The sequence below is a fragment of the Sylvia atricapilla genome, chromosome 2, assembly GCF_009819655.1.
Source record: "Sylvia atricapilla isolate bSylAtr1 chromosome 2, bSylAtr1.pri, whole genome shotgun sequence".
Classification (NCBI taxonomy): domain Eukaryota; kingdom Metazoa; phylum Chordata; class Aves; order Passeriformes; family Sylviidae; genus Sylvia; species Sylvia atricapilla.
This window is the reverse complement of record NC_089141.1, coordinates 27,589,156-27,607,373: the sequence shown is the minus strand read 5'-3', so window position 1 is coordinate 27,607,373 and position 18,218 is coordinate 27,589,156. Positions and strand designations below refer to the sequence as shown.

Sequence of the window (18,218 nt, the reverse complement as noted above, 5' to 3'; positions counted from 1 at the left end):
CTAAAACACCCCACTGATTTTTTACACTGTTAACATTCATTAAAAATGCTCCTCACATTCTTTTTTTGTGGATAAGAAATCATCCAAAGGCAATTTCTGTCTTGAAGATTTGTCCTTTTTTTTTATCCTTTTGTTATGGTTAGCTTTACTCATTAGTCCTAAATTATTCTTCTGTTGAAAAAGTTAATTTTTAAAGCCTTAGTTTCTCTCTTAGGACAAGCTCATTATGTTATATTTCAGACTACTTTTTTATCAAAGCAGCATCAAAATCTGGAAAGTAAAGCCTCTCAAGATATACTACTGATCACTGCAATCATCTTTTTCTTTTGTACTAGCCACCACAATACTATTTTCCTGTCAGGAATTACACTGTGTCTGAAGTTCTGCTGGTATATAACACATGAAGATGGGCTGAGAAGTTGTGCTGATGAACATGATGTGAATTCATTAGACGTGTGTGTCTTCTGAGATGCACTCCAGGAATATGTCTCAACCATACCATGGCCACTTACACTCCTTGAAGAAAAAGAAACAACTCATGGGCCAAACCAGATGATGCTGCTCAGTGGTTTTCCCTTACAATCAACTAAAAATTTGCCAGACAGAAAAGCTAACATTTATTCATTATTTTAATTTTCACATGTTATTTTCTTGCTCACAGCTCTACTTGTGTGTGTTTTCAGGGTGTTTCATACACAACTCCTATGTTCTGTCCCACTACAATCCAGTATAAGCACTGTTTCTATTAATTTTAATCCTGCTGCCATTAACTGTAATATGATTAGAAGCTGGCCTAGACACAATTACATGGAGAGTCATTTGGAAAATGTATAAATTAACTTTATCAGTGGTTTTAGCTATGTTTATATTGAATTCATCTGCTGAGCATCTCTTTACATTCCCTCCATGACATTTCCATGCATTGTTCCAATCTCTCCCCAGTGTTCAGCTCAAAGGACAATGGGAGAAAGTAGTTCCACATTTCCATCTATCTGTACACAAACGGACTCAGCCTGTGCATTCTTTCTTTTCTTATTTTTACCCCCCAAAAAGAGCTCCCTGGGCAGGAAAGGAATGCTGGATCAGGCCTGCCCATAGTTGTGTGTTCCCCAGCATCCCACAGAGGGATGTTGTTGCTATTATTTTAACAGCAGATCTCTGCTGTTGTTTCTATTTTAATGGCAGATTTTAAAGCTTCCGCTGACATTGGTACAGGCCCTGAAGCTCAGCTAGAGAATCAGAGGTGGTGAGCAGATGGTGATACAAAGAAGGAATGTTGTATCTATAAATATTCTGATGAAATTCATATCCAGTGTTCCACACAAGAGCCAACCAACTATACTGAACTCTTAATATGGGGTTTTAGTTAGTCTTATGTGGTAAATGAGTTCTTAATCTGGGTTCCCTAACAGGCAAATCTTTACTTAGAGGGTGTAACTATTTATGTCAAACCATTTTAAAAAATTACGAAAGGTTAATTGTGTTATAATTATAATTGAAAGATGTTACCATTTACCAATTAAGGAGTAACATTTCATTCTGAGTTGTCAAGGCTTCTAAACCAGCCCAAGAAAAGGGGCAGTAGCTGAGGCACAGCAATTAAATGCTCCTGGATAGTTTGCCATAGTCAGAATTAAAGTAATGTTAAAGTACATGAGTTAAATGTGCAGCAACTCAAATCTCCTGCAAAAATGAAGTGCAACATCCTTTAAACCAAGATGCCAAACACCACAAACCACCCTATGGATGTCTGTGTGAATCTGCAATCTCTAAACCAGCAGTTTTTGATGTTCCATTTATACCTTCAGGTTGTAATTTGTTTGCTAATGGTGACATGCTGATTTTTATTAGCTACCTCCTTATACGTATTTTGAGAAAGAAGACGAAATGTTATTTAAAAGACCTATGTGAGGAGCAAAGGGACACAGAGAATCAGCACCTCTTAACAGCACGTGCATGAGCTTTATGCAGTTGGGTTTGTTTCCTGAAGTGGCACTCAGATCTGAAAGTTGAAGAATGAAGCTATACAAATGACAAAAATTGTGTAAAAGTATGGAAATCTTTTTTCATCATCTTTTCATAAGTACATAAAATAACTCTAGCCTAAAACATCACTTTTGAACATTGAGTTGTAAAATAAGGAGACAGATTACCTGTCTACATATTAAACATTTTAGCTGTATTTCTTAGGAATTTAGGCTCACAGAAGGCCACCAGTTGGTAAATTTTCCTTTTCCCCTTAAGATTCTCAGCCACTGATCCAAACTGACTCACTAGTCAGCTTCTAACAACTTTGACAGAAGGACAGCAGAGAGGACAATTCAATTGTAAAATGAATTACAATTCTACACATTTTGTGAAAATCAAAAACAAATTAGCACCTTCACTGAAGAGGCTTCTTGACTACTTGCTCTGTGTGCTGAGCCCAGGAGAACAGACAGGAGGAGCCAGATGGAGAAAATGTTTGCCTGCACCTGGGATGCTGTGAGATATTCAGGGAAATGTATGGGGAGCTGAAAATGTTGGTAAACAACAGGATACAGTCATTGGGGAAGGGACAGGAAGAACTAACATTTCTGATGACATCAGAACATGATGCAAATCATCTCTCCAGCTGCTTGCAAGAGGCTTGCTCCTTTCAGAGAAATACCATCTAAAAGTCTTCAGGAGCCCAGAGGAAGAGCAAAACTAGGCTTTTGGGGTGGAAAATGCTTTTAAAATCATCCTGAAGTGCTGGTATGTGTTTGTTCATATTTTGTTTTACAAGATCTAAATAATGCCATCTTGCCTGTGCTCTGCAAACAACTTTCAGTAAAATTGCTGCACCAGTGTGCAAGAAGACAGAAGAAGAAATAAAGATTACCTCTCTTCTACATAACTTTCCTGCATCTGAAGTCCAAAAACTGAGTAATACCAAAACACCTTCGCCCCACTTTTTCCACAGGTTGTCAGCCAGAAAAAAAGAAAGAGAGAAAGATAATTTCTCACCTAACAGCTCAGTGCTCTATGATTCCCATTCTTCTTGTTGGGTGTGACAGATATTTGTGCAGCAGCTTTACCAAGCTCTGTTAGAGGCCAGCAGGTTTGTAGTCAGCACAGCCACCTCGAGCACAAGGTAAAGGTACCCTGTTATGGCCAGGCTGGATTTTTCAATCATGGTCATGCATGCCAACACCATGCTTTAAAACTTGATATACCTTTGAAGACATGTAAATAATTTAAGCACACTTTTCTTTCCCCACCACTCCCCACACATTTTCTTGTGCAGTTTAGGCTCTTAGGTTCAAGTAAATGCCTAAATTGACGTATTTTGCAGCTGCCAGTGGCTTCAGTGAGACTATTTTTCTGAATAAGGGCTTATAAGGAGCCACAATTTAATTTTGTTCAACATTCTGTCTTCTGTTGACACCATACAAGGTGATTTGATAAATACTGCAATTTCTGAATGGATTTACCTAAAGTTCCAACATCAGAACTGCTAAATGTGCAAAACAAGATCATACATGAGGGAAATAAAATCAAAGTCCCACTGGAGTTCCATGGCAAGCAACAAAAGGACTTGACAGTTTTACATTGAAATGAAAATATAAGATGAAAATAAAGAACTTGATTCCTCACCTCACAACTGAAATAATTTCAATATACACTATTTTCATAGATTTTTCTGTTTAAATCCATATACTTGTAAGATGAAATATTACATCTCTCTCTGAAAGGACTGTCCCTTACTAAAGTTACACATCACATCTAGCACGTCTATAATTGAAGACTTAAAGAAATACACTTACTCCATAGTCTCTATTGTTTATTTTGTGCCACAGACAAAACTTTGTGCAGTTTCCATTTCCCCTACAATTAGGCGCTGCTCCTACAAACACATAAGTGTGAGCTCACCTTTCCTGCTGGGAGGGATTTGGATGGGAGACCAACTGCAATAAAGGACATGAATACATTTTGGCAGGATCGGGGCCTCAGATAGCGAGGAGGAAACAGCCTAACAGAAACCACCTTTGCAAACATAAAAAAGGGAAAGATCCTATGAACAGAAATTAAAGTTTTATACACTTTCAAGTGACAGACAGAATACTTAAAAGCAGAAAAAACTGGAGGACATCAGAACTGATCTTTTTTCTAAATCCAAGAAGAGAGTGTCCCTTTAAGGATTTATGACATGGCACAGCCCAGGGTTTGCTGTTTGGCATTGGCTAAACTAATGTTTTCTTTTGCCAAGACATTCAGTGACTGAAAGTGCAGCTTTCTCTTCCTCACAGCTGTTTGCTTGCCCATTATCAAATATTTTCCCTCCAGCTTTTGCCTTTTGCCTTGCTCATGGGATGTAAATGATGCAGGAATTTCGGCTGCTCTGCTTCAGTTTTGCAGAGTGATAATCGTAGGCAAACGCTTGCAATCTGTCTTTCATTAGAAGAGTTTTTTGCACTTCTGTTTAACACAGGGAATTTTTTGAATTGCCCTTTAAAAGAAGATTTCACATCCACTTCTGCCTGGAGGGAAATCCATGCTGCCACAAATATATCTGCTGGAAAAAGGGGAATGCTCTTGTTGAGTGATTATCACCAAAGACAGCAGCCAGTTCTACCTTCAGGTTCTGAACATTACCTACTTGCTGCAAACTTAATTGAACAAATCTATATTTAAAACAACGCTTGTCCCACTAAAAAAGCAAGGCCTTTTTTTGCTGCTCTATGCAAAAATGTGTGGGAAAATTCCATTGCAAAATTAAAGTGATTTTCACTACCAAATGCATGAAACCTCTTTTGCAAATCAGAGATTTATAATTAATGCATATATTATCTTGCAAATTATCTGGCACAATTCTCTGATTTTTAGCCCTCAAATGTAACACTACGATCTAACACTTGTTGCCATAAAAAAAAGTAAGTGCAAAATGGGAATGGAGAAGGATGGTATTTCCAAAATACCTAAGATATGTTAAATGTTTAAATACAGCATTTTAATGTCCCTGGAAAAAGATTATACTACAGATTATTCCTATATCATATCAAAACACCACAGATTATTCCTATACCATATTAAAAAAATCAAAAATATTAGTGTTATATAGAATACATCATTTATATCTATATAAAACAATAATTTAGATTATATATTATATATATGTGTACATATTATAGATCTATCTGGAGATGAAGAGACTTATGCATGCACATGATGTGGAGAAAGTATAAAGCAAGTAAAATGGGACTCAAACTCTGTCCAACGTTAAATAGTCACTTTTTCTGAGTTGGTAATAGTAGCAAGAATATCTTCAGTGAAGAAAAAAAAAATCTTCAGTTCTTAAAAAAAAATCCTAGAACAAAAGAGAGGAAGAATGACATTCACTAAAAATGGGGAATATGAAAGTATAAGTCATCATCACTGTTATGCTTTCGTTTAAATGCAGGAAATGGATGGGCTCGAGTTCTCAGTTGCTTGCTGAATTTGGCCCCAAATAAGTATCTAAAGACTCTTCTGAAGAAAAGCAAACAAATTAACAAATATTTTATAATAACTTCTGAAATTCATGTCCTCATTTTTAAAAAGTGACCTTTTTATCAGGGTAGACAAAATGTAATTGAAGAAAATGAAAACGAAAGATCTCCAGTTTGGTAAATCCCTTGTGCAAGGAACCTATTCCTCTTCTTTCCTTTTTAAGTCAGGATGCATTTTGAGCCAACAATTTGAACTGGAAATCCTGATATGTTTAATTGCTCTACAAACTGCAAACTAGGCCTCCAGCTTCAGATTCCTCTGCCTTCACAAAGGAGAAATCACTGCTTTCTATTCCCTTGTTTATTGTTAAGATTACAAGAGTAAAGGGAGTTTTTCACAATATCTTAGACAAAGAGGAAGCATAGTTAAGGAATTACTGAGGTTTTTTTCCACATAACATCCCTTTATAAATGGATATCTCACCTGTAACTCATTGTGCACTAAAAAAAAATTGAAATCTCAAGACCTCTGTTCTATTTCACAAAATTTTTCTTTTATTATTTGTTCATTCTTCATTTAGGTTTTACCCTGCACTGAGATTTGATTTCCTACTCAAATCTCACTGACCGTCCTTTCAAATTTATTATTAAATTACATTAAAATCAGACCACAAGTAAAATAATGATAAATCCTGATTGAAGTGCCCTTATGACAGAGATATCAGGGAAGAGTTAAGAGCATTTGACCTGCTGTGCTCAAAGAGGCAATTCTGGCGTATGCAAAGAAGATCACATCTTAGTGAATACATGGGGAAAATTTGAGCCAACCACAGTGTAAAGAGTTGGTGTGACTCTTATTAAAGGAGAGTGACTGACCAGCAACACCTTCAAAATATTACTCTTAGTGCAGCTGCAATGTCCTGAGGCCCTGGATGTGAACTGGTGCTCTGCTGAGCTGTTACATGTGAGCAAGGGACAGCACTGGGCTGTCACCAGGAGTCACCAGTCAAAGTACGTGCAGCAGCTCAAGTGCTAACAATGAATCACCTCCTGCTTTAGAAACAGAGCTGGACAAACACCCTGACTTACAGGAGAAAAGCCACGACTCAGACAGGTCAAAAATAATACAGCTGTGAATGTGGAATAAAGAAAGAGAAGGAAGCATAAATTGGGAGGTGGAGGGGGTTAGAAGACTAAAAAGGAAATGCTTAATTTTCAGGTAAAAAATGCAAAATAAATAGTATTCACTTCATTAGCTGACCATAATAATGAGCTTTTCTTTCCCATTTGTCTGCACAGCAAACATCATTGCAAATGGTGCAGCAAATAGCAACTACCTGACACATAATTATTTATATTTTAATTAATAACTGTTCAAGCATCCTCATGAATACTCAGTAATTCTTTGAATATTCACAAATAAAATGGTTGAGAGTCAGTTCACAAACACATATTCTCATTCAACTGCAAGTAATTGCAACAAGAAACCACTGCTACTATTTATAATTCTTCATTTAAGTTCGGGGGTCCTAGCCAGAACGGCATTTCAAAAAACTTCCATTGGGGCGCAGAAAAGCTGGTGCCACTTCCTTCCAGCCATGCCCCCAGGAAAAACACACAAATAAACAATATAACAAGTACAAATTTTAAGTAGAAGGGGAAGACTAAATTATCTGAAGTACTTGATTAGTATAAATTTGGTTTAATTATCATCTGTCATAATTAACAACCAGAAATGTGCTATAAGTAATTTAATTAGCAATTAGAAATTGCCTCTAGGTATACTATAGAATAAATAACTTCACTCACTGCAATGATGTCTAACATAACCTTTCTGGCACATAAAAAACTTCTCTATACTGATAATTTAAATGTTAATACTATGAACCACTGAAATATATGATGTCTATATTCAATGAAAATCCAAAGACTGAGCTCCATGTATAACAGCTATTGATCATTAAAAGGCCAAAGACCTGAACAAAGTAGCAAAAGTTTCAAACAGGATTTTAAATATTATTTGAAAAAACCCTGTGGAGCTGGCTATAAGAGAAAACATTCCTCCTAGAAGAGTCTTTTTAATTTTTCCTGAAATTCCTAACTTTTTTTGCATTAAACCATGGAGAACAAAGACCATGGGAAGAAACCCTGCTCTTTTTCATGAAAGCTTCTGCTTAATAGAGAGATCTTCCCTTTCCTGTCCCTTACATATCTGAACTACACCAAATTATTACATTTACTCATATAGCGTTCTAAGTTGTCTTCAGAAACCATCTTGAATAATATATTTCATGTATAGGAACCATGCTATTCATTATTCTGGAAAAAAAATAAAAACAACACAGGAAGGTACCCAGATGCAGGGAGAAAGTCTGAAAATAGTTTCTAATTTCTTCTCATGCTGAGAGCAGCTGGTGGGTAGGAAATGGAGCCCTGAACTGCTCCCTTTCCCACCTCATTCTCCTCTTCCTTCCCAACAGTGATCCCTTGCTCTGGTTTTCTATCAGTTTTCTGGTTTTCTACTCCTTTGTCACTATTTACTCATCTCTTCCTGATTTCACCATCATTTCATTCAAAGAGGATAATGTTCACCTGTGACTCAATATGGACACAACGGTGACTCGGGTCATTCCCTGGTGTATCGTGTCCCTTGTCCCAGCCAAGTGTCCCAGCCCCTCAGACACCCAGTTCTCATCCGGCTAAGCTACAGTACTATTATTTTTGATTTGCTATTTTGCTACCATTTCTCAGCCCAAGGACAAGTCAGCACCTACAGAAGCCTGTGGATTCTCCAGTCCCTGTGGGTGTCTGAGAGCTCAACCAGGAGCAGGGCATCTGACACTGCAACAGAACAGGGACAAAAAATGCCCCAGACATTTTTCATTCCGCTTTGGGGCAGAACTGCTTTTCTGTGGAAGGCTGTAACCATAATAGATTACTTTCTTATATGCCCTATATGTACTCAATCCAACCTCTTTTCATTTTTTTCTAAATCAATTATTCCAGCATTAGCCTGGATAAATGATGCTCAGCACCTTAATGTAACTTGAGCAAACAGTCCTGAAATGCTCTTAATAACCAGACAATTCACAATCGAATCTTTCATTCTGAGAAGCAGACTGAGGTGGCTTTTTTTTATTCCTGAAGTTGCATTATACGGCTATATTTTCACAAAAGCTATTAATTATTGTCCATTTCTGTAACGGCACACTGCTAGGCATTTCCACAGCTGCCCTCCCTTTCCCCAGCTCAGGCACAATTTCCTGAGTTATAGAGTAAACAGAATTACACTGTACAGAATAATCCAAGGAATCTCTAATGGGGCAGTGTGGGACCTGCACAGCAGCACTGTGATGTTCCAGTTTATGTGGCTAACACTCCCAAGCACTGAGGTGAATAATGTGCCTGCCTTGCCACTAGGCACATGGAGACTTTGCTAGGCTTGTTTGATGGTAAATGAGGACTTTTTTTTTTTTAATTTGCTCCAAGGAGCCTGGCACAGGAAACTCCCAAATCCTACGATAATAAATCTTCTATTTATCTTTTTAAATCCAGAGCAAAATAAAAACCATTAAGCACCCAGAATCATGGGCTGAATTCTGTATTTTCATAGCTTGCTACAATCTTCTGGCATAAAAAGATTAAGTTTTATGAGGAAAAAAAAAACCACTTCTCAGTGTAAAAATAACAGCCTCATTGCCTTCTATGGAGCACTGTATTATTGTATGACACAATTAAATGGCAGGAGCACTTAGAAATTGCAAAGACAGGCACAATCCAGAAACCTGCATCTGATCTAGCTTGGTTGCTTTCATACATATCAGGCACTTGCACTAAATCTGAAGAGGAAATATGGTCCAGCTATAGCATAACATGATCACCCAGGTATTAACGCCACTGTCATGATCATTCGACTTCTACAGACTGACATGGTATTGAAGCAGAAGAAAAAGAAAGCCCCCCAAAATTATTCCAGTCCTGACTGTTGTGCTGAGGAGGAGTCGCTTTCTAGTTCTCGCAGCCTGTTTAGGGTATCTCAGAGCAGAAATCAAGGGAGAGGTTAAGATCTCCATGGCGATTACACATTCTTAACACCGCTGAAAATAAGGTCACAGAAGTTGCACCCGTGAAAATCAGCACCGTATAGTGCTTTGAAGGGCAGATACTTGGCATATCAAAGAATCAGGCCCTCCTTTAGCAGTGCTTCCACACAGCCTTCACGCTAGGATACATCAACTAAAAATTTAGCATTGCCAGTCCCAATTCCTGCATGGTATTTAACTACAAGTTTAGGCAGCAGCAGAGTCCAGCACAACTGGAAGGCTGAAGATTGCTTTTTAAAAAGTCATTAAGTCTGAGAGGGTATAAGGAAATACTCAACAGGTCTTCCACAGTTTTTTCACCCTGGTGAGAAGGGCTGCTTAAAGCACAATTAAAATTCATTTGCATTTTTTCTGTGCGAAGCCGAAAGAGGGTGCTGACAGGGCAGAACGGGGATAATTACCTCATCAAGGAAAGTGATTCTTGTAAAAGTCATTAAGTGTGTTTACAATAACACCTATGAACATTTAATAATTGACCTTTCAATAGGATCCTCAGAGCAGGATTGAGGAAAATCCAGCGTGGTGATTAGGTTAAAAAAAAAAAAAAAAAAAAAAAAAAAAGTGAATCTCCATCTATTCCCAAGCTTCCTCCTTCCTCCCTAAACTCAGACTTACAGAACTGATCTACAAGCATTTCAGGGGTAAACCACGAAGAACCTATTTTTAAAGCCTCCCTAACCCTACACATCATATGTACCATACATTTCTAAATGTTATAACATGCTCTCATTGGAATTACTTTCTCTGCATAGGCATCCACAGAGATGCTGATATCATGAGCAAGCAGCACTTCTGATAGCTTATTTAGGGATATCGTTATTATTAATGTAGCTTCTTAAGAAGTCTATGATGCACAGTTCTTCGCTCTTACTAAAAGCAAAGACACTTAAATATCTTCAATTTTCTCCTTGGTTTTGGGGGAGATTTCTGATCAGGGAGTTCTCTATTTCCTGAAGCTCCTAAAAGCTGAAGCTCGGGTTTGTTAATTCATTGGTCATGGAAAAATGTCAGTGCTAACCAAGAGTGCGTCCAGCCCCCGCGTGAAGTCAAAGAACTGTAAGTCATTCATAACTATTCTGTGTGCCCTGGCCCACTGATTTTAAAACAATTTTTGCTGTGGCTGCATTTATATAAATGTGCTGATTATTAATATGATTTGTGTCAGCCTTTAACCAGTTGGTTAAGTACTCTTTAGAAACTCTAAATTGGTTCTTTCGAAGGTGGTTTGCTATAATTTCTTCCCAAGCTCCTTTCCAAGAGCTACACATGTGGACATAGTTGGAAATGTCCATTTAACAATACTGGAAGATTTCTTTCCCAAAAAGCAAAAGCCTTGAGAAGAATGAACAGGTGCAGTGGCAGTGAAGTGAAGCCATCCACTATGACAGGGACTATCATGCAGGAGTTTAGCTGAACTTATTTTCTAATTATATATATATATTTATAAAATTACCCAAGAAAATCCAGCTTAGAAGAAAGGAAAACTTTGTTAAACCCTGCAGTGTTTTCCAAGTAGCTTTAACTTTAGAAAAAGAAAAAATGAGAAGCAGTTTTTAGTGTCCAAATTCTTGACTTGAGTAGTATATAAATAAAAATGCCTTATTCTTAATTTGCTAATTCATTCTATGATCTATTTTAAAACCACTTTTAAATTAATTGAAACAAGGAGGCTTGAGATCTATTTCTAAAATGGTTGCACAACTTAAAAGCATTAGGTAGTTTGATGATACAAAAATAAATACTTAAAGACTTAAAAATTAGGAAAACCCTAAGTTCTCCTAATTCTCCATAAAATAATTTTTAAGCATTTACTAAGTTAAATCTAAGTGAATCCTCGTTACCTTCACTATTTTTTTTTTTTTTCTGCTGGATCCCAAAATTAACCTCCTCCTCTGACTTCCTCCGTTGCTGTGAATCAGTATGTGCTGGCCTAAGCCACTCGCTAGGTGAATCCTTCCCCCCAACAGCTGAGAGGCTGCATTTGCAAACACACAGCAAACAGTGGCCAGCCCACTGTCACAGGGCTCTGACTCAGAACTCCCTTTCACCATCCACACAATACTCTGAGATCAATAGCTCTGTTTAGAAAATGGTATATGAAAATATTATTGTAAATATTATTGTAACAAGTGCTTTTAATCACTTCTGGGGTTGATTTACTGATTCATTGTTTTCAGACCTTGAAGAATATGCAATTAAAAGATGCCCCCAGGATGCAAATTGCTACTAGAATTTCAGTTGGCACTCATTTCTACTCAGTTTCAAAAATCCTCAACCTTCTTTCAAAGACATTTCAATTTAATTTTACCATACTGCTATGTTATCTCACCCTAGAACTTCTCATGTGAGCACACTACAGCTTTTAACACAGGAAATGCAATGGGGTTGTATTTTGAGACAGCAGATGTTTCACAGGTGTAAATGTTGCAATTGTAGCCTGTTTTCAACAATATTGGAAATAAGCAGCAGAAAGCTACAGCTTTGGGGTTTTTCCCCTCTGAAAAAATACCGTCTCAGCATTGCTGCACAGTACTGTTTATCTGAGGAAACTGTAGTTTGAATAAAAAGCTATAGAAGCAAAATCTTCAAATGTCCTGCTATGCAAGGGTGCCCTGGACAGGTTTAGGAACTGAAAAACTGTGAAGACACCACTTGGCTGCGTTTTCCCTACAGCCAGGTGCCCACTTCTCCTCTTCCCAAAGGAGCCACACAGCTCCCAGGCTGACAGGCACTGCCCATACCTGTGAATACCCACGATGCCTGTTCTGGCAGGATTTAAACAGAAGGCGCCATCCCTTTACTGCCAAGTAATTGCACTATTTAAGAGGATGTCAGAGAACTAAGAGTTAGCACAAAACCCTGTAACTCCATCAATGGGCATGCTCAGGCTCTCTGGGAAACCCTGTCGATCTCTGAAACATAGTCAAGTTTAGAAAATTTAAGTTCTCTTCGCTGAATTTGATTTTATGTCACCAATATAAGCTATAGGTCTCAAAATGAACACTTGAGGTGATTTAAATCACATGTGAACAGATTTTACTACTTTTACAAAAAAGACCATGTAAATGCCATCTGATGCTCAATATATTCAGAAAATTTCTCAATACTCTCAGACTGGTTTTGGTGCATTATTTAAACTATTGTAACCTTATTAATCTAGATCAGAAGTCAGGAAAAAGAAACCTTGGGGGGAAAAAAAAAAATTTTGGTCTTTGAAGACCTGAGACTGCAAGCAAAGGTTCATTCCAGAATCCAACGGATTACAATAGGAACAGTGATCTGTGAGAATAGAAGTGACTCAAATGGCACTGACTGTGTTGTAAAACAATGTAAATGCTCTTTTTTTTTTTTTTTTTTTTTTTTTTTTGCAGCACTCTCGGAAGGCATCTTTCAACTTTTCCATCTGAAAAAAACATCAGTTTTGCTTAAAGACAGATACGGTTAAAGCGGGACACTTCTGCCTGAGGAGAGGCTAGCTGGGCTGATATTTGATATAAGTGTTCAGTCCCAACTGGGAGAAGGGAGAAGTGATTGATGCTTCGTAAGGAATTACTTGACTTTTGCTTGTAACAGAAGCTTTTTGGATTCTCCCAAAGTTCTTGTCGAAGACAAGAAACATCTTTTGAAACAGCAGCTTTCCCCTTACCAGCAGATGGAATAAACCTGTGTAAAAAATGTGGCAGATTTAAAATACATATAAAAGAAAGGAAGATATTGATTGACACACTGCCCTTTTTCTTATGCTCTGCTGTTCTTCAAGGTTTGCCTCTATTTTTCTATTATCTGCCTTCCTAATACAGTGTGAGTAATTCACCTCTCTGCAGGAGGAGTTTCACAAAGCCAGCATCAGGAGTTCCCCAATTCAGTAAGATGCACATTACCACAGGAACAACTCCTTCTCGCTCTGTGTCTCCTGGGGCTCCAAGGTCAGAGCTGCATGAACTTGACTAAGACAACCCTTTCCCGAGCCCCCACAGGGCTCGGACACTCTTGGCTCTCATCTGGACAACTCCATCTGCCTCCTGCAATTGTCTCCTCTGGGAAAGATGAGAGCATTAGCTCTGCTGCTGGACTATGGGGGGAACAGAGTTATTAGGAGGGGCAGATTTTCGTGTTTCCTTCCATCATGTACACAAGGGACCGATGGACCTGAGCTCCATATCCCGTCTTAAAGAGGCAATCTGATGATCCAACAGGTGGAATTAATTTATACAATCTCAGTCACACACAAATTCGTTAGGAAGACTTCTCGTCAATAACGCCCAGTCCCAAGGCAAAGGCAAAGCTGACACTCTGTCTTACATCTGGTTGTCACAGAGCACTGCTCACCTAAGAGCCTCATACAGAGGACGATGCAAAGGATGGTGTACTACCTCCGGAGAGAGACGAGAAAAATTGCTCTGCCAGCGCTTGAAATCCTAGCCCCATCCGCCGAGCGCTCAAACAAAAGCTGAAGTGAGAAATCGAATTAAGTCACTCCCTTTTCCCGGGTTTAACAGCCAAAGAATGGACTCCATCAATATAAGTATTCAGAAGTAAGGGTATTTAAAAAAAAATTAAAAAATAAAAGGAAGTAGATGGGTCAATCGCATTTTCTCCTGCTCTTAAAATCTCTTTACCTCTCCGGAGGGTGGGCGGGCTGCGTGGATCCCGCATCCCCGCCGGCGGAGGCGGGTTGCCCGTGGGCAAGGAGGAGCAGGAGGAGCCCAGCAGCGGAGAGGGGTTGGGAAGGACATCGATGCGACCTCCCGGGAGACACAGGAGAACAACATGTCGCTCTAAAAGAGCTGAAGATTTTACTCTTGTAAGCCACCGAAGGCTTTGTCAAACTCTCGGGTCTTAGTCTCACGGTTAAGCATTTGTAATAAACACATTGAGCGTCTTAAAATGTGTGCCATGGATTTTTCTGTCTTTCCAGATGTTCGCCAGAGTAGATTCAGATAAACACAAGGAATGAATAATTAAACTCTGAAAAATGCCTTGTTTTCTTTTGTTTAATTTGTTGTTTGGGAGTTCTGTGTTTGTTTCGGGTGGTTTCGGAGTTTTTTTAACCGGTAGGTGCACTCTTAATATATGCAACCAAAAAAACCGACGGGACGGACGTGTGATACAAAGACTGCACTGACAGTAAAACTGGTTTACGAAATCGCTTGTGTGTTTCTTCACGAGAAAAAAGATGGTCCCAAAGCCGAAAAACGTCTGTCTATTTAGCGGCCGCACCGTTTTGTTCTGCCTCTGAAGCGCCTGTGCTCGTCTCGCCGTGAAGAGACCCCGACCGCCTGCAGGAGCAGCCGTATTTTTGTGAAGGCAAACGTGTCCACGGAGACACGTTCCACTCACCTTCTCCAAATATTCAAAGAAGTCTTAAACTTTCGACGAGGAAAGGATCGCGCTCGGCTCTGCCTCGGTCTGTCCCTCCTACCTTGGGGTGGCGAAGGGACGGGCGGACGAATGCCACCGCCGTAAGCGACGGTAAACAATATATACATCAAGGGAGGCAACGCCTGGGGCCCCCGTGACCTTTCCGCTGCTCAGGTTAAATCTATAAATACCCAGAAGACATCCGAGCCCATTGTTTTGCTGCCCTCTGAAACCGAACCTGCCAAGGGGACGGAGGGCCGTCCCGCCACCCTCCTCCTCCTCCTTTGGCCTGTCGGCGGCGAGAACTGAGTGCCGGGGGAGGACACGGGAGCGCGGCCGTGGGCGGCGGGACAGGCTCCCCGGAGCCCCCGGGCCAGCTCAGCCTCCCCCGGCCCGGCCGCGGCCCCACGCACGGCGCTCCCGAGCCCACGGGGTGCGGGAGAGAATGTGAGAGCCGCCGTAACCCCGAAATTGCTTTTCACAACTTCGTAGTTGAACCCGCACATGATTAAAATCCAGATTTATCCGCCTTTTAAATGAGTCTCGTAAAAAAAAGCAAAAAAAAAAAAGCAAAAAAAAAAAAAAGCACATGAACTCTGGAGACAAAATTCATGGCTGAGACATAACTCGGATTTATCCGCTTGCTTTTCTCACCTTTGCCCACTCCACAGCCCGACCCGGCACCTCCCAGCCTGCCACCTCGCTTCTCCCGGGAAGATGCGGCCCCTGAGGGAGGGGAGGTCTCTCGGGGAGACTCCGTCTCGCCAATATCGTCACCGAAGAGTTTGGGCACGGCTGTAAGATGGCACGTAAGGGGTCAGGGATTCCGCCAAAACGGGGAAACATGTAGCTCTGCCTCCCAGGCACTCCCGAAGGCTGCAGTTTGTACACGTCCAGCACAGATCCGCACAGACGCGGGGACGGAAGCGGGGCCGCTCAGCCGCCTCCTCCGCTCACCGCCGCCGGAGGACGTGTCCCGTGCCTGGGAGACAAATCCCCATCTCCATACCCGCCTGCCCGCAAAAAGGCTGGGGAAAGAAGAGCCAAGCCTTACTCTACTCGTGGCGGCGTTTAGCTCCCCGCACTGAATGGTTCTCAGACCCTCCCGCGCTGAAATGCAGGCAATTTAGGGGAAAAGATCGATAAATGGGGGCTAGACCTATTTAGGTTACCCCACGAAAATCAAGATATAATTTCCCAGCGCGTACTGTACGACTTGCGGCCTCTCCGCAAGCACCCGCGTACCAGCAATACCGCCAGCACAAGGAACAGCCCGTCCTACTCGGGGGCAGCGGCTTTGAGCCTTCAACCTTTGGGACGCTATAAAAATTCCCTTGTCTAATTTTTTTTTTTCCTATATCGCTGGAGATTTGGCAAGTTTAAAATACGTTAGGTGTAAAGTTTGTTCTTAATTAGGTCTTGTAAAGATGGAATTTGGTGGTCATTATAGAGCCGCTAATCAATTTTCACCCAGCAGCAAAAGTACACCGCGGAGGAATTAGGTTTAATGAAGTGACTGTGCAAATTACAGTCGCGGACTTTATTTAAAGTCTATCAACCTACTAAAAATGATTTCTCAAACTGTTCTTGATTTCCTTTGCTTTATGAAAAACATCACGTTTACTTTCTGAGGTTTCAGGCATAAGCGGCCGTTTTCTCCCTCTCTCCAATCGGCTCCACAGAGAGTTTTCCAATTTTCCAATTCGAATTCACAAGAGAAATAGGCAAATTAAACTTTTAGACCGTACAAAAAATATATCCAATTGCGGCTAAAAAATTATGAGATACTGTTCTTTAAAAAAACCCAAAACAAACAAATAAAAACTCACCAAACAAACAAACAAAAACACCCTGATGCACAGATACACTCTGTTACTAGAAAGTGGATTTTTGTATTTATTCTTTTGAACGGAGAAGCCTCTGGAACCGTAGGCTATTTTTTGACTGGTTGATCGCTGCTGTCCCCTCACCTTTATGCCCATCCCTCCGCTGAGAGAGACGACCCCGGCAGCAGATTTTACCTATTTCTCCTTAGGATCCGCACCGGGGGGGGGGGGGGGGGGGGGAATTGCTGCTGTTAAAAGTAAATTGAAATGCGGTTCCTTGAGGGCGTAGAGGGACGAGGTATTCATGGTCTTTAGCTCCCTTCAAAAACATTTTAAATATTTTTACCGCAAATATTTTTGATATTTCGATCTAAAATTCTTTATATTTTCCCCTCTTCTTTTGTTTATGTATTGTTTTGTTGGTTTGAGGGGTTTTTTTACTCTGAGTTTTGGGCAGCTTACGCTAATCGATAGCTCAGGGAATGCCACCCAAAATAAATAAAAACAAATTTTAAAAGGTGTTTGCTGTTCCAAGTGCAGCGTAATGGACTTGGCAGGAGTGGAGGATATTTCTGCCCTTTTTCTTAGGGGCTGCGCAGAGAAATCGTTTGACCTTTTTGCCCCATCCGAACATTAAAAGCAGAGAGAAATCACCTAAAAATCGCTTTCTCCCCACACTCTAACCGAGAGCGGGGCCGCTCCCTCGGTCCCTTGTTAAGGGACCCCGTGGGGACGGCGAGAAGGGCGCGGGGACAGCTCGGGGAGCGAGGCCCAGCGCGTTTTCACCCTCGGGATCGTCGCGGATCCGCGGCTGCGGAACCCTCCTTTTAGGCCGGAGAGAAAGGGCCCAGGGGGACAAGAGGAGACCGAGGGTTTGGCTTGAGCCAAAAGATAGCTGCGAGCTACTGGATCCCTTTTAAATAAAAATAAACAAATGAGAGATTAAAATTAAAAGTACAGGCACCGCGAGGGAAGGGTTGCGCTCCCTCTCCCCTGAGCCCGTCCCGCCGGCCTTGAGGCCGCGGGCCCGGCGCCGCTCCACACGCCGCGGCTCCGGGAGGAGCCAGGCTCGGGAGCGGGGCTGGACTCTTCGCAGTGCCCCTTACCCGCTGAGATCCTTTTCCCTGCCGGGAGCGTTTTCCCTCCGGAGAGAGCAGGTTCCCCTCCGGGCCCCCCGCCTCCGCCGCCGCTTGTGCGCTCCGTCCCGGCAGCGGAGCGAGGCCGCGCCGCCCGGAGCCCGGTCCGATCCCGGGAGAAAGATCCCGAGCTGCGGGGGGATACAGAGAGTTCCCCATGGCTCCCAGGAGCCGGCGACCCTCGCCCCGGAGCAGCGGTGATCCTGGATGCCCATATCCTCCTCTTACACCAAAACCTCCGCTTAGGGAGGCACTGTCTCCGCGGGCGGCGGCCGGTGACTCGGAAACGAGGAAGAGGGGTGCATCTCGCACCCCACTCCTTTGCCCCCGACCCGCCAGGCA

General features: G+C 41.4%; 1 protein-coding gene across 1 annotated transcript in view; it reads right to left on the bottom strand.

Annotated features, from left to right (window-relative positions):
- TBX15 (T-box transcription factor 15) overlaps positions 1–18,218 on the bottom strand; it is a 90,479-nt gene that overhangs the window by 71,202 nt on the left and 1,059 nt on the right. The gene's annotated exons all lie outside the window — the stretch shown is intronic.